General features: G+C 38.1%; 1 protein-coding gene and 1 long non-coding RNA gene across 20 annotated transcripts in view; both read right to left on the bottom strand.

Moving 5' to 3' along the window:
- Positions 1 to 15563, bottom strand: part of npas3 (neuronal PAS domain protein 3) — an 835855-nt gene that overhangs the window by 537317 nt on the left and 282975 nt on the right. The window lies entirely within an intron of this gene.
- LOC134295365 (uncharacterized) overlaps positions 1 to 15563 on the bottom strand; it is a 45531-nt gene that overhangs the window by 3776 nt on the left and 26192 nt on the right. Inside the window, exon 1 of the long non-coding RNA XR_010001910.1 lies at positions 586 to 15563. This exon is cut by the window's right edge and continues 26192 nt beyond it. This is a non-coding gene — a long non-coding RNA (uncharacterized LOC134295365). The remainder of the gene's footprint in view (positions 1 to 585) is intronic.

The raw sequence follows: 15563 nt of genomic DNA, 5'->3' as shown, positions 1-15563 counted from the left end.
GGGAAAGAACTCTTGTCTGTTTGAGGCAAATGTGAATGTTGTAACTGGCCAGCATGATTAGCCTTGCAGTTTCAAAGCCTGGCTGTTGCCTGTGCGGGGGGGGGGGGGATCCTTTGCTGGGAGGTGTTGGGAGGAGAAAGGAGGAAACTGAACTGGGATGCGGGGAGGCACTTCAACTGCACCCTCTGGTGAAAGCTGCTGCAGATGCCCCAGGGCATGGGTTCTCCTGGGGAAGAGGAGGAGGAGGAGGAGGAGGTACCCCTTGGAGCCTGTGCCTTGAGCCCTCTTTCCCAAGCCACCGGTGGGAGAGATGAGCAAAGGAGGGAAAGAAAGCTAGAGAGAGAGAGACCCTCTCCTCCCCCCTTCCTCCTGCTTCTTCTCCTTAGGAGCTTCGCTACAGCCTCCTACACTGGACTAGAAAGAGGTGGAGGAGGAGGAGGAGGAGGGGAGAGAGACTGAGAGAGAGAGAGAAGCAGTTGCTTGCCTCTTCCTCCTCCTTGGCTTTCTTTGGGCTTCAGCTGGGGAGGAGAAGAGAAGAGGTACACCCTGGCTTCGTGAGACGCCCCTTCCCCTTCCCCTCCTCACCTGGGCGCCACGTCCTGAAAGAGGACCGTGATTTAGCTGGCCTTGCTGCTGCGGCCTGCCTGGGCCTTCCCGAAGGGGAAGGAGGTGGGGGGTGGTGCCATCCTCCGGGGGACTCGAGGGCGCCCTCAGGAGGGCGACGCCACAGGCAAATGACTATATTGCCTCTCGGTTGAACCGTCTCTGCATAGGACAATTACATGTAATGCTGTTCTCAATTTCTTTGCTGATTCATGCTTTATGGGCTGCATGTCAGTCCTTGGAAGCTATAGGTCACAATGAATGCTCACTCAGGTAGTTCCGTGGAAACGCTTTATTGAAAACCTTCTTTCGAAGACGAGCACAAAGCTGTTACTAATCAACTTCCGCCCGGACCCTAGCATATCAAGCTACTACTTCCCCCCAGCCCCCCTTCCACATTCACACTTGTCTGTCGATAATCCTTTCCCAGGCTTGAAAACAAGATCATGGTCATAAATCAATCCTCCTAGCCAAATGGTTCTTATCAGTTAGGTTATCTCCACCCCAATGGCTTTTGGCAGGATGGGAATAGTTCAGCTAGTGTGAATGCTGGGCGATCACATCCTGACACTGCATGAATGCCAACACAACAAATACATTTGAAACACAGTCAGTTAGGAACACATCAATTTGGAATAAAATCAGCACAACTCCAACATGCATTTCACTGCATTGAAACAGCATCTTGTGCAAGTGGAACTATGTATGTTTGGCCTACATTGCCTCTACAAAATAACTGACTTAGTCTCCTAATTTCGTATATATTGCACTTACACATACCATCACATTTTTAAAGTTTTGGTGCTTCAAGTAAACATGAAATCCTTCTTAGGAATATCTTCCAACAGATACCAGAACTTCACTTGCTTGCTAAGCACAAAAAGTGGTTAACCAAATGGGTCTCCATTTTTCCTGTTTTTATATAACTTTTATTTTTATCAATTCCCAGGTTTAATTTTTTTGCTGGAATTCCTATTTTCACTTGGTGGTAAGGACATTGCATCACATTTATTAATTTTTAACACAAACAATCTAATAAAATAGATATTCAGGGAGGAAAAGAAAAAAGAAAAGAAAAGAAAAAAGAAAAAACAAATGCACACATATATAGCAGGAAAATTTGCCATTATTTGTTTCAGGATTTGAATTTTTTTTTTTGCATAAAATGACTGGAGCACAAAGTGCCACAATCTTTGCCCTTTTTCATCTGTTTTTAGGGGAGAGTGGTTTGTAGCACCAAATTTTCCATTTTAAAATTTGCCAAAGTACAAAGTTCACAGGTCACTTTCTCAAGAAAGTTCCTTTTCTTAATACGTTGCCATACTTTTCTTCCTGAGGATGAGGGAAAGTATGAGAATTCTTAGAATGCTATATGACAGGCAGTGGCTACGTCCAGTTAAACAACAATGGCTTGTTTTATGAACACATTATAAGACTAAAGACCGTATGAAAATAAATAAAATTCAAGAAATGAATAATGTCCCATTTGAGGGGGGGCAAATCCCCAACAAGTGGATTTTGCATGATCACTTTCATCCTAAGTATATTTTTTAAAAAACACACATGGTACATGGTACCATGACTATTGAAAGGTTGTATGTTAAAATTCTGTACTATGCACCAGGGTTTTTCCACCCCTTGGACTTTCCTTTGTTCTGCTTTTGAACTTCAATTTCTTTTTTGTTCTCTAGCCATATAGAAATAAATAAGCATGTTTGTTTGCCTGCAGTAAGAAATAAGTGTTTGTTTTTCCTGTGATTATCATCAGTAGCAGATCAGGGTGGGTGCTTGCTTATTACTGAAGTGTGAAATAAAAAGATGATCTAATATGTCTACCTCAAGCAATTCTTTACTGTTTTAAAGCATGTACTATACTCATAAATATAATGCTTGCTTGCTTCCTTCCTTCCTTCCTTCCTTCCTTCCTTCCTTCCTTCCTTCCTTCCTTCCTTCCTTCCTTCCTTTCTATTTTGTTCGTGTAGTTGAAAGCTCTCCAGGAATGGAAATTAGACTATTCACACTAGCTAGCTGGACAGCTACCCAGCCCTAATATACGTAGCTCAGCATGAGGCATTTTCATTTTTTCTGGATAGAACAATTAATCAATTAACCTTTGCTTCCCATGGTTAAGTTTCTAATGCTTAGTTATTCCTACAGGCAGTAACCAGTCCAAATATTTTCCTGGGATTTTCTAAGACAACAGAAAATCAAAGGAGGGGAACATTACTGTAGTCTTGTTCTTCATCATTAGACTTTCCTTCCTCTTAGGGCGATTCCACACAGCCCTTTAACATGGGAGCAATTGCTTTTTAAAAATGTGATTGTTCCTGAGTTTTAGTCCACCCCCCCCCCCCCAGAAAGCATGTGCTTTTCTGGGGGGGGGGGGTCCCAGATGCTCTGTCGGGCTTACTAGCAGGGCACAGGAGCTCTTCTGGCTCGTACCAACTATGCACCGAGGGAAGGGGGGGGAGGAAAATCGCTCCTGGCCCTTGGTGCATCATTGGTACAAACCAGAAGAGCTCCAGAGAAGGGAAAATGGCTGCTGGGTGAGTTATTTTCCTTTTTTAAAAGCTTTTTAAAAGGGGTTTTGGGAAGGAGTGGAGGCAGTCTTGGGTGTCTTAGACTCCACAAAACATACACCAGCAATGTATGCTGTAACATGCATATAAGGTTATACAGCACATTTCAAAAGTCTCAGGAAAGTACAAGTTCAGCCGAAGCCAGTGTATCCAAAATCCAAAACGAAATCAGTTCTGCAAAATGTGGAGGGCACTGTAGAGAGTAACTCTTGCTGAAGTTTATTATAGGTGACATTCTTACCTCTAGGTCCATGAATTAGCTGGTTGTTGTAATTGGAATGATACTGCTTCCTTTTTTATGGCACTATAATAGTACTACAGCTGATTTGGGCTGTCATTTGGATACCTATCTTAATGGAGTCCTAGTTCTTCCAACCATTGAAGTTAGTGGTAAACATTATTAGCCCATGAATCACTATTATGAAAGAAGTACTGTGGGCAGTCAGTGTGCTCATTCCTTGATTTCTTATATAGAAGGAGGTGTGGAAGAATTTTGGTAACATGATCATATTGTCTGTCATTATCTTCTGCACCTGATTTTAAGAAGGAGACTGAAAGTGTGCAAAGCTGTAAATGATAGATTATGATAGATAGGGTCAGACCTATTCTTACATTATCTTTTGTTAATATTACCATTGTTTGTACTTTCTACTTTACTGATGGAAGTGCATGGGCTTTCACAACATTATACAGTCGTAACAGCCAGAAACAGAGCAACATCATTGGACTGGCCTATTATATTTGCTGTCTAAATTTTGATACCATGCATTCAACTGTAGACTTTCTACAAGTTAATATTTTATGCAGAAATTCCAGATAAATTGCATATTTAATAAATCCTCATTTAGTACCAATCACATTTTGCTAATTATTTCAAAACACTGTAATCCTACATTATTTATATGTTAATTTTTATCCTAGAAGAACAAAGCAGCATATCTGGTGGCACCTACAATAAACAATAATACTGACGCTATAACTAGGTGAAGCTACCATAATTATGCAGCAAAGTACTCATTTAGGATTTAGACAACACCAGACATACAACATACTGTGCCTTGTTTTCAAAAATGCTTGGTCCTGAAAAAAAAAGGTAAGAAAAATAAAGCTTAGATATTAGGAACCAGGTTTGTGATCACAACCAAACATGAATTAATTATGAGTTTCACATGTAAAGATAATTCTGATAAGTGTAACTGATGGTCTTATCGTCACAAGGTACATGTCAAAGTAAACAGACAGTCCACTTTAGAAAGTGTCTAGTGAATTGATTTAACAAGTTTAATGTGAGCATCAGTGTGGGGCTATTACTGATCGTAAGCTTTACTGATGTTATTTGTTCGCTTGGAAAAATACCGCTCTTTGGAATGAGCACATTAAGGCTAAAATTGCAGAGAAAACCCTATTACAACTTTATTGCTGGCAAATTGGAACCAAACCTTGTCTGTATATCAATTACTTAGAGTTACCACAGAGATAAATCCTTTTTTTTGTATAGACTCAATCTTGAAGACAGTGATGAGAAGCTGCTTATTATACCCTACCAACATCACTAGGTTTTCTTAGCAATTTCAAGAAATTGTCAATTAAGTTCTTTTTATTAGGTTCCAAAAGCTGTTAAGTCAAACACATATCTATCATAAGGCTTGTAACAGCATGTTATTTAGGCAAATTTCAATGTTTCGCTTTTTTCATTATCCACCTTCCCAGACCCTAATCAAAAGTTACTATACACTGAAGGCATTTCTAGCCTTGAAATCTCATGAGATCCGAACATTTAAAAATGATCTCTTGCTAAGTCTAATTAATGTTACCTTTCATTTGGACAGTAAATAAAATAATGGAAGCGCTTTGAGCTTATAGTGGATTTGTTTAAAAGTTTAACATGGTGCTGGTTAGTTTTTTGCATCTGCATATTAGTATTTCTCAACCATATAGAAATACAATTTCTAAAAATAATAGTAAGCATTTATCTATGTCTCCCTTGCTATTATTCCATTAAAGGAAAATGCTGATATACTGTTGAGCCTTACGTACTGCAAGTTTATGATGGAAGGTTTATTGTTTGCTCTGTAAAGTACAAAAAATTGAGTACACTGTAAAATGACGGGCACTAATCTTCAGAAAAAGTGAAAATCTTAATTGCCTCATGCAAGGGATACACAATAGAAAGCCCTACAGGTCAGGAAAACATCTATCTACTTATCTGACTTCCTATGCCAGACTTGTATTGTTAGAAAAAAATATATAAATTACACAAAGTATGTACTTGTGGATAGTCACTACCCATCCTTTTAGAAATTCAGCATTTTGTATCCTTCACATTTTTGTGTATCCTAAAATAAAATTAAAATTCAGGACCATAGTTTTTTAAAGGTAGGTACCAACTAGTTAGTCCAGAAATGAATGATAAATTGGCCTTTTGTGAGTATTCACAAAACATGTAAAAAAATAAATGTTATATTGTTGCCTCATTCTGTTATTCTGTTCTTTGAGTGAACATCAGTACCAGGGCTGTAGCCAAGAGGGGGTTTAGGGGTTCAACCCCACCCCACCTGAAAGTTTTCAGGTTTAAAACATTTTTCAGGTTTTTGTGTTATTGAACTTCTCTTCATGATTTGCTTTAAAAAGGTATCAACCCCCCATGCCCCAGAATTTTTTTCTGGCTACAGCCCTGATCAGTACCCATTAACCCAGTGTACAACATACCAATATTAGAGTACTACTACCAGGTGGTGGGATGGACACTTTCTGGAAGAAGAGCTGTTTTGAGGAAGCATTGCTTCAGAAGTTCTGCCAGCCTCAGTCTGGCTGCATTGGATAATGTGTGTGCACCCTCATCTACCTTTAGTTGGTGCAAGATTTTCAGTTCATTTTCTCTCACAATGGTTTCAAAGGCACAGAAAATACAGTGGGCCTTTGCTATCTGCTAGGACTCCCTGTGGACACCAAAATCTATGGATGCTCAAGTCCCAGTATAGACAATGGCATAATAAAATGGTGTCCCTTATATAAAATGACAAAATCAACTTTTGCTTTTTGAAATTTGTTTTTTTTTTGGGGGGGAGTGTATTTTCAAACAATGGATGGTTAAATCTGTGGGTACAAAATCCACGGATATAGAGGGCTAATTGTAGCAGCTCCAGATCCTAAACTTGATGAGTCTCCATCTGTTTTGAGTATATCTGGCTTATGCATCCTCCAGTAGACCTCTAGAAATCCTTTTTTTTTTTTTTTTGCCATACTGTTTGTTTGTACTTTGGCACGAACTTGAGTTCACACTCTTGGATTCAACCCTAAATAGTGCCTTTGGTCAGTATACCAAATTCACCTACTCCCAAAGATGTGTGATCTGGCCACAGTAATGCATGTCTTAATTATCTCCCATTTGGACTACTGTCAAAATAAAAGTCTTCCTGTGAAATACATCTGGAAACATCAATTTATCCAAAATACTTTCTTTTGTCCTCCTGCAGGCAAGCAAAGCCCTTTTATATTCAAGCAGGCTTAACTAGATTGCAATAAAAGAGATTTGTAATCTGGCTGGGAACTGCCTTTTTTACATATGATTTTTATTGTTTTTAAGATTGAGATTTTAATAAAATTGTTTTAAACTGTATTTGTTTACTAGCCTCCTTGTGTCTTATTTTGAGATATGGAGAAAAAGTCAGGGTAGAAAGCGAAAGAGCAAATCAGTCAACTTTATATTGAACCAAAAGGAGCTTCAATAGTTCAAGGTGATCTATTCTGGATTACAACAATTTTCCAAGGCTTTAGGCAAAGGATCGCTGCTTGTCTTTCTACCTAATACCATTTTAATCAGCTTTTTGAGACTGAATGAAGAGCTTTCTAAATACCCTGTTTCCTCAAAAATAAGACCTACCCCGAAAATAAGACCTATCATGATTTTTCAGCTTTTCTGAGGATGCTCAAAAATTAGCCCTAGATCTAGTTCATTTACAAAGTCAATTTGGAAAAACAAGGCTGCCATTCAAAACAAGATCTAAAGTATCTTTTGGAGCAAAATTTAATATAAGTCCCTGTCTTATTTTGAGGAAAACAGGATAAAAAATGTTTTATTAATGACCTACAATGTCACTCCTAAATGTCTGATGAATGTTTATATACCTTATGGTTTGGAAAATGCTAAGTATATTTATTTATTTATTGAACTAATTCCTCAGAAATTCCCACAAGTTGGCTTTTTATGAACATGCATCTAATCTTTTCTGAATGTACAATTTCCAAGCTCTCCCCAGTCTTCCAACTATTTGGTCACAGATTTCCAACTTCTGAAGAGAAAGAAGGTCAAACCTGTCATTATGGTGGTGAAAACCAATCATGGTGACAAAAATAAGTTTTATTTATTACCATTAATACAAGAAACCTTTCCTGTGGAATATGATTGTACTGTCACTACACACCAGAGATTTTTAATCCCCAATCATTTCAACTTATTTTACAGTTCATTACCTTTTCAGTTAGATATTGCAGCAAAGACTCTCCTGAGCTCATATAAGAGCTTTTAAAATCTGCTATTTTTGTATTCATTTTTGTTTGAAATAAAACAACAGAAAGGACAAAATCTATAGATTTTGAATAGCCTTATTATGTATAAAAATGAGGAACAAAGGAATCTAAAAGAATAATTTGAAAGAGCTTTATGCAGTTGTAACATTTGAGTAGCAACCAAATCTCCCAGTTTCAATCACATGTCCAAACTCTGCGAAAAATTAAAGATTACTGTATAGTATAATGGGATCACAGTTAAATAAAGATGGAGTATATAAATATATATTCTGAACAAAATAGACCTTACCAACAAACAAATACAAAGATCAGCTCTTATGATTCTCTTTCATTCTAATAAGTGTCATTGTGAAAAGGTAAGCAACACTATTGCGATGAATTTTGTTCTGTAAAAATCCATCTTATATGGGCATATTTCATGCACTAGTGCTCTCAGGTCTCCTTTGTATTGACAGGACGCAGAGTTCATAAGCAAAATAGAAATGATACTCTTGACACAGACTGCACCAGAGTTAATAGAATCAGGATGTGAAAATATAACTGCAAATACCTATCCTATGCCTCTTGTTTTAAGGTAGTTTTTTTTTTGTTCTATGAGGATCTGCCATTTGTTGTCATCATGGGGTAGATATGGAAGGGATTCCCTGAACAGAATAAACAATAGTGTCTAAATCCAAGTCTTTGTCCCATCTCGAGCAGTGGTGCTCAACCTGTGGGTCCCTAGACGTTTTGGCCTTCAAACCCCAGAAAATCCTAACAGTTGGTAAACTGACTGGGATTTCTGGGAGTTGTAAGCCAAAACACCTGTGGACACACAGGTTGAGAACCACAGATCTAAAGTAAGCCTAATAAATCGAAGGCAATTTGTCAAATCAACACTTTATCAGGTCCATTGATAAATATGTGCTGAATTCAAGTGTGACACACTAAATTCCCTTAGTTTCAATGGATTTTTCCAGTTGGAACTAACAATTGGATGAACTCTGAAACTTTGTTCATGAACATTTGTGCAAATATCAGGTTGGATCCAAGCTTAAACATGCCACATAAGTCAAAAAAGTTTTTTTTACAAAAAAATGTCCCTAAAGCATTAAGTGATTTATACATCAGCCAATGCTTGCAGTTGAAACCCAACATGAAGACAATGAGAAGAAACAACAGCGGGAAGCTCCCACACTATTATCCCTCCCTTGCCCTCACCTTTTTCAATCTGAATGCAGTTCAAGAGCTATGAGGGGGAACAATTTTAAGGTGTCTGGAGATGGAACAGAGCAACAGCAGCCACTTTTAATGACGGCTCCCTCTACAACCTTCTCTATAGAGAAATTAAGGTGACAATTTTGAATAGTAGTTCTTCCTCAGCCATGAAACACAGACTGAGCCAGTCCCTCTATCCATTACTTCTCAGGGTGTTGTGCAGATCATGTTTGTTGAGGGATGAAAACAACAACACAGCAATAATCCCCCTTATCCTCACCTGAAATAACTTAAACAAATTAAATATGTAATAAAAATATTGGTAAAAATTTAAGCAGTTAAAATCAAACCATTAGAGGAAAGAACAACAAATTCAAAAAACACAGCCCTATGAAGAGTCAAGCCCTCAAAGGCTTGACAAAATGAAAGTATCTTTAGTTGCCCAAAAAAGAATAGAGAGCAGACTACCAGTCTAACCTCCCCTGGAAGACTCTCTCTTGTTTTTCTGCCAGATAGATTTTTAAGGACGATGGGACAGTTAGAAGGGCCTTCGCAGAAGATCTCAAGACAAAAGGAGACCCTAACAGGTGAATGCAGTCCTTCATATAATCTAGTCCTGAGCTACATAGAACCTTGTTTAATTTCTTGGAGAAACAGCAGAATTAACATGTAACAAATAAAAACAAACAAACAAATGAATATACTTCTAATCTTTAAAAAAACTTAGCTATTAAAAAACTGTGGAAATTACAGGACACCAGTCTAATGAACCATGTAATGGTGTGCTTTGGAAAAATGTGCAGTTCACACTTGGGAAATGGAAAATTAAGGCCACAAATGCTTAAGTCAGTTTTGAACTACAGTAGTAATACTTGCTGCAAACAATCTTTGCATTTTAATTGAGGAAAAGGTGGCCCCTGGCTATCCTCGTATATACAGTTTCTGCTCAGTAATAAATGCCAATGAGGAAAGGTGCTTGAGGACTGCAACCAGACTGGAGCTCTCACTGCTCTGAGGCAGAAGCTTCCAAAGAGATTCCCTCTACATCAGAGTCATAGCCAGAGACATATAGAGTCTGAAACATTGTACAGCCATTATGAATGCACACAGTATAATTTATAGACACTGGGAAATTCAGATTTTTGTTGTAGTTACTGATGCCAAACCACAAGACGATTTCAAACTTCCTGTAGTTGCTGCTTGTGGTGAAGTTAAGAAGGGAAATGGATACTGTGGGAATACTATGGTTCTCAAGAGAGATGCTGAACATTTACATACTGTAAATGGGATAGAAATAAAACCTATTAGTGGCATCACCTAGTGCCAACAGTTTAAGGCAGACTTTAAATGCATTAAAATAAAATATCTTAGATATATTTAACTCTGTACTTGATTGTGTTGCAAGATTTTAATATCATGATTTTTTAAAAACTATGATCTTATATGTTTACTTATAAGTAAGTCCTACCATCCTGTGTACATTTACTCGTAAATATGTGCCACTATTCCTATCTGAAAAAGCATACATCAGCATAAGTCTCAATTCTGTTGTATAAAGCAAGTATAGCAGGCATAATTAATCAATCTAAAGGAGAATTCTGCACAATCACAAAAGGAATCAATATTTTATTATGTCAGAATATAGCTACTTCATCACATGTTGAAAAAAATATTATCATGGTTAATATGTTTGTAATAACTTCAAGATTCTTGTGTTGTCGAAGGCTTTCATGGCCAGAATCACTGGGTTGCTGTGTGTTTTTCAGGCTGTATGGCCATGTTCCAGAAGTATTCTCTCCTGACGTTTTGCCCACATCTATGGTAGGCATCCTCATAGGTTGTGATGTATATGGGAAACCTAAGCAAGGGAAGTTTATATATCTGTGGAAGGTCCAGAGTGGGAGAAAGAACACTTGTCAGTGGAGGCCAGTGTGAATGTTGTAATTAATCACCTTGATTAGCATTGAATAGCCTAGTAAGCTTCATCTCCTAGCTTCTTCCTGCCTGGGGGAGTCCTTTGTTCAGAGTCATTAGCTGCCCCTGATTGATTCATGTCTGGAATTCCTCTGTTTTTAGAGTGTTGCTCCTTATTTACTGTTCTGATTTTAGAGTTTTTTTTTAATACTGGTAGCCACATTTTGTTTATTTTTGTTGTTTCCTCCTTTCTGTTGAAATTATCCACATGCTTGTGGATTTCAATGGCTTCTCTGTGTAGCCTGATATGATAGTTGTTAGAGTGGTCCAGCATTTCTGTGTTCTCAAATAATATGCTGTGTCCAGGCTGGTTCATCAAGTGCTCTGCTATGTATGATTTCTTTGGTTGAATTAGTCTGCAGTGCCTTTCATGTTCCTTGATGCGTGTTAGGGCTCTGCGTTTGGTGGTCCCTATGTAGACTTGTCCACAGCTGCATGGTATACAGTAGACCCCTGCAGAGATGAAAGGATCCCTCTTGTCCTTCACTTAACGTAGCATTTGTTGGATTTTCTTAGGTTTGTAGATAGTTTGTAGGTTGTGTTTCTTCATCAGCTTGCCTATGTGATCAGTGATTCCTTTGATGTATGGAAAAAACACCTCTCCTCTGGGTAGATCTTTGTCTTTACTGTCATGGCTTGTTCTTGGCCTTGCAGCTCTTCTGATGTCTGTGGTAGAATATCCATTGGCTTGTAGAGCCCAGTTTAGGTGGTTTAGTTCACCTTGGAGGAGGTTTGGTTCGGAAATTCTTTGTGCACAGTCTGCCAGGGCTTTAATTGTGCTTCTTTTTTTGACTTGGGTGATGGTTGAAGTTTTTATGAAGGTATCTATCCGTGTGTGTAGGCTTTCTGTAAACAGTGTGGCCCAATTGTTGATTGGGTTTGCAAATGACTAGAACATCTAGAAATGGCAGTTTTCCTTTGTTTTCTTTTTCCATGGTGAATTGGATGGATGCTGCTGAGATGGTCCAGGAACTTGATGAGTTCTTCTTCTCCATGGCTCCAAATGGTGAAGGTGTCATCCACATATCTGAACTATATAGTAGGCTTTTTGGTGCTGTTTCTAGGGTTTGTTTTTCAAACTGTTCCATATAGATATTTGCTATTACTGGGCTGAGAGGGCTCCCCATGGCTACTCCATCTTTCTGTTCATAGAATTCACTGTCCCACTGAAAACAGCTTGTGATGAGGCAATGGTGAAACAGGGATGTGATGTCTACTGGAAAAATCTGTGTGATTAGTGCAATGGTGTTCATTATCAGGACCTTGGTAAATAGGGACACCACATCGAAGCTGATCAGTATGTCCTTCGTGTTTAGTTTGAGGTTGCTGATTTTTTTCTATGAAGTGTGTTGAGTCCTCGATGTAGTGCATGCTGAGCCTAATATGGGTTTGTAGCTGTGCAGACAGAAATTTAGCCAGGTTGTATGTGGGGGATCCAATGGCACTCACAATAGGTCTGAGTGGGGTGGAGTTCTTATGGATTTTTGGGAGTTCATAGAGCCTAGGTGGAAGGGCTTCCGATTTGCACAGTTGTTGCCATATGTTGAGGTTAATGGAGGAGTTCTTGATCAGAGTGTTAGTCTTTCTGGTGATTTTGTTGGTAGGGTCTTGTTTTAGTTTTTTATATATTGTGGGATCCAGAAGTTGTCTGATCTTTTCTTTGTATTGTTCTGTTTCCATTATTACTGTGGCATTCCCCTTGTCTGCCGGAAGAATCAATCAGGGGCAGCTAATGGCTCTGAACAAAGGATTCCCCCAGGCAGGAAGAAGCCAGGAGATGAAGCTTGCTAGGCTATTCAATGCTAATCAAGGTGATTAATTACAACATTCACACTGGCCTCCACTGACAAGAGTTCTTTCTCTCACCCTGGACCTTCCACAGATATATAAACCTCCCTTGCTTAGTTTTCCCATATACCTCACAACCAATCAGGATGCCTGCCATAGATGTGGGCGAAACGTCAGGAGAGAATACTTCTGGAACATGGCCATACAGTCCAAAAAACACACAGCAGCCCTTAAGATTCTTATTTGGCATCTATTTCCTTACTCTGATTATATCAGAAATAATCCTAGGGACTCAAAATGGATTATAGGATTTATTGTCCAAATAATTATACCAATTATCCTAAATATCTTATGCAAAATAAAAGTGCCGTGATCATTCAAGAAACTGAAAGGCCTATAAAATAAGAAGCTTTCTTATACTTAGACCATTGATCCATCTAGCCTTGTTGCCATCCACTTTGCTTTACAGCCTGGATGCAGAGACAAAATATGCATGGCTAATTCAAAAAGTGGGAAAGTATCAGGATCTTACAGCACATTTGGAAATTATTCTGAGTTTCTGTAAGTTTGGCTTACAACAAAGACAATGGAAGTAATAGAATGAAAGAAATTGGTTATACTACTCTATTAACTTTGCAGGTAACCAAATCTAGACACATATTGAGAAACACACATTTCTATGGATGTCCTCATTCCCTTTTCTTAGTTTCTATTTCCACCTGCTAAAAAGATGCTGAACAGCTTGGTCCCCAGTTTATGAAGGACATAAAAGGTACAGATTCATTGGTACTTTACACTTGAAATACATAAGTAATTTCTATAGGATCAGTTTGAAGTCCAATTTTTAGAAAAGAATGTCATATGGGTACAAAATTAGTTTTGAGAAATTCTAGACTCTATTTCCAGACTTGTTGATAACATTAAAATGAGATATTGAACTTTAACAAAACGACGATTATTTTGGTACTGCATCAATATGCATGTGTACAATCTTGTTTAAGAAAACTATTTACCATACAAAGTTTTCAAATGCACAATATCAAAGAATAATTTTTGACATTTGATTCATACATGCTTATAAAGCTCCAAGACAACATGGTTTAATTATAAAACATATTTCTACTGCCTTAGTCATGCCAATTAAATTTGATTGGATACTTTCCTTATTCAACAAGCCCCTTTCATGTCATTTTAATTTACTGTCAAAGCAGCCTGAATATTGGAAACTAAATTATTTACTACAGTCCATAAGCCAATAATGTTCCATTTGTCTCGTACAGAGGGAGACTAGACTAACAAGATTATTAAGGACATTACTTGTAATAGCAAATGTCCTTCACTTTATTTAAGCTTCATGCTGTGCTTTCAGAGATCATACTTCAAAAGAGCTCCATTTCATTCCGTCACAGAACCTCTGATACAAATTATTCTTTGCTAGCTTTGTAATGTACTGATCACAGAGAAAGCAAACTTGATATTGTTGGGCAAAAAAGCACTGCCTCTTCTCTTCTCAGATAACTACAGTAGTTTATTTTTGCTGAACACCTTTGATGCACTCTCTTATGGCAAATAATGTAGAAAAAAAAGGAAATTCACTGAATTTATCAGGCAACTGCAACTCGAATTCTGAATTCACAGGGGTTTCATTTCCATGTGTAATGATTTTAACTCAATGCTCAATCCTGAATGCAAACAATTCAGTCAATCCTGTATTTTCCTTATAGCCAGTAGAAAGGGAATTCGTAGATCACCTAGAACAGATTGTGTCAAAATATTGACTATTAATCAGGTTATTTATCAGCAATAAAAATATAGGCCTTGGCTTTATCAATTAAGCAATGAAATTTCAGACTGTAATTTAAGATCTACATGACAGAACCAGTTCAGGGTATATAGCAGGCATGTGCAAACCTTCAGCCCTCCAGGTGTTTTGAACTTCAATTCCTACAATTCCTAACAGCTGGCAGGCTGTTAGGAATTGTGGGAGTTGAAGTCCAAAACACCTGGAAGGGCCTAAGTTTGCCCATGCCTGCTATATAGGATGAGACAGGGATATATTATGAAATGTTGTGTCTCTGGGTTATGTCAAGTTTTAAAAATTCCATAGCCGTACCATTTTTAAAAATTAGGCTAACAATAATGTAATCCTTGAAATTTAGTTTTGGGGGCTGTGGGTAGTATTTAGAGGTCCCTTATAATCTGAATCTCTAAATGGAAATTTAACTATTTTAAATATAGATCTGGCATTGGGAGCAAAACATTCATTAGTGTATTATTAATCAATTACCCAGAATGATTAAAGTTAAATATTGTGAGAAATATTACATTATACAAAGATAATCAGCGTATTGTTGTCAGCGTATTGTTGGCCATGTTCAAATATCATTTTCTCCTGACGTTTCGCCCACATCTGTGGGCAGCATCTTCAGAGGACCTCTGAAAATGCCAGCCACAAATGCGGAGGAAATGTCAAGTGAGAATGTTATTGGAACATGGCCATACAGCCCAAAAAACGCACAGCAACCCGATCAGCATATTGTTAAAACCCAAATTGCTGCATGTTGAAATAACTAACAGACATATTGCTGAGTAGTTGCATGAACAGAAAAAGTTCAGTGTACTGCCTGCACACTAAACCATGAGCAATCTGGGGAATGATCAAGACAACTTTTTTTTTCAGTGCTGACTGAGTACTGCTGGTGAAGAGAGCAGTGTGCTCAGAGAGGCCTTGCTATTTTGAGGCCTGCTTGCTTCTGAGAAAAGAGGGTGAAGAATCAGAACTGTATTCCTCTCTGAAGCAGATTTGTGGACCGAGAAAGGACTGTTTATGACTTCTGTAAGTGATCAGTGGGACTATTGTAAATACTACTGTTTTTTATCTCTTGGAATTAG

Source organism: Anolis carolinensis, chromosome 1 (genome assembly GCF_035594765.1).
Source record: "Anolis carolinensis isolate JA03-04 chromosome 1, rAnoCar3.1.pri, whole genome shotgun sequence".
NCBI classification, from domain to species: Eukaryota; Metazoa; Chordata; class Lepidosauria; order Squamata; family Dactyloidae; genus Anolis; species Anolis carolinensis.
The sequence above is the reverse complement of the archived record's forward strand: the minus strand, read 5'-3'. Positions and strand labels throughout refer to the sequence as shown.